A 1,968-nucleotide genomic window follows, 5' to 3' on the forward strand; every position below is an offset into this window, starting at 1 on the left:
GCTAGAGTGCCTCAGCTCACTGCAACCACCACCACACAGGTTCAAGTGATTCTCCTGCCTCAGCCTCCTGGAGTAGCTGGGATTACACACACACACACCCCTACACCTCTCCTGGATAATTTTTGTATTACTAGTAGAGATGGGGTTTCCCCACATTGGCCAGGCTGGCCTTGAACTCTTGACCTCAAGTGATCCGCCTGCCTTGGCCTTCCAAAGAGCTGGGATTAAAAGCATGAGCCACCAAGCCCAGCCCCAATAGCAAATTCTTATCGCATTGCCCATATACAGTGAAATCCCAGAAACGATATAAACATTGAGTTTGCCATCTCCAAGTTGCAATGCATCTATCACAAAATGTCAGGATTTAGGTAAAACCACAGCAACTCCAAATATATTTGGCCCCAAACAATATCAAACATTGCTTGGGAACTCTGGAAATGCTCCTAAAGTCCTGAATTTTGAAGCCTTAGAGTTTATCTAAAGATGAACTGGAGCAAAAATATACCAGCAGATTGTGTTAATAGGATGCTGCTCCTATAAGTTCTATAGCTGCAAAATTTTCACCCAGGCTATGTAATGCAGGAATACAAATGTTCTTTTACACAGTGAAAGTTATCTTCATATAATTTGGCAATAGGTGTCAAATGGCTGTTGAAAAGGTCCACAATTTTTTGATTCAGCTATCCTGCTTTTAGAGATTTATCCTAATGAGTGGTGCACACAGAGATTTAAAAATATTTACCACAATATATTAGTCAAAAGTTGGAAATGAGTTCTAAATGCTCAACAGGGATATTTTATTTATTACAGACAGAATCTCGCTATGTTGCTCAGGCCATTCTCAAAATACACCAAGGCTCAAGCAATCCTCCCTGTCTCAGCCTCCCAAGTAGCTGGAATTACAGGCACAAGCCATGTGCCCAGCTCCAACAGGGATGTTTTAAAATATTACGGTACATATAATACTATGTAGCAATTAACATTTAAGAAAATTGAGTAATGTAGGGTGTTCATAATACATTAAAAGGAAATTATAAAACAATATGAACGAGTAATAGAAACTTACAAATTAGATACATGTATAGAAAAAAAATCAGACAAAAAGCACAGTGAATGTTTTATGCATCTGTTACTTCCTTTAAAGTTATTAATCACTAAATAACTGGATAAAAACCACATCTGTTCCACCCTCTTTTTAACCATATTACCGTAAATATGTATCCAAAAATACTGTGAGACCCAAAACTACCAAGTTTCTGGCGACTCATGTGTTAGTTTAGAGAAAAATTAGAAGCACATGTCCAACAATCCCAGTTATTGCAGCATAGCTGTTTGAAAGCAGTTCTCTGACTCTTTTCAAGAATATCATTTCCTGGCCGGGCACAGTGGCTCAGGCCTGTAATCCCAGCACTTTGGGAGGCTGAGGCAGGAGGATCAATTTGAAGCCAGGGGTTCCAGACCAGCTTGGCCAACATGGTGAAACCCCGTCTCTATTAAAAATACAAAAAATTGGCCAGGCATGGTGACACACACCTATAAGCCCAGATGTTTGGAGACGGAGGCACAAGAACTGCTTGAGTCTGGGAGGTGGAGGTTGCAATGAGCTGAGATTGTGCCACTGCACTCTAGTCTGGGTGACAGAGCGAAACTCTGTTTCCAAAAAAACAAAACAAAACAACCTAGCCTTTCCATATGCATACAACTTCATATCACCTTTTCACCTTCGTATAGTACTATTTTTAATGGCTATTTAACTATAGTAGGTTGGCTCAAGCCTTAAGACAAGTGTTATACATTAAGCTCACTGTTATTACTGGAAGCCTCTACTTCTGGGGAAGAAAATCTATTCCCATGTTCCATTAGAAAATAAAAACCAGGCCGGGCGCGGTGGCTCAAGCCTGTAATCCCAGCACTTTGGGAGGCCGAGACGGGCGGATCACGAGGTCAGGAAATCGAGACCATCCTGGC

General features: G+C 41.0%; 1 protein-coding gene across 5 annotated transcripts in view; it reads right to left on the minus strand.

Moving 5' to 3' along the window:
• Positions 1–1,968, minus strand: part of ESRP1 (epithelial splicing regulatory protein 1) — a 73,325-nt gene that overhangs the window by 46,455 nt on the left and 24,902 nt on the right. The gene's annotated exons all lie outside the window — the stretch shown is intronic.

Source organism: Colobus angolensis, unplaced genomic scaffold (genome assembly GCF_000951035.1).
Source record: "Colobus angolensis palliatus isolate OR3802 unplaced genomic scaffold, Cang.pa_1.0 Scaffold16, whole genome shotgun sequence".
Classification (NCBI taxonomy): Eukaryota; Metazoa; Chordata; class Mammalia; order Primates; family Cercopithecidae; genus Colobus; species Colobus angolensis.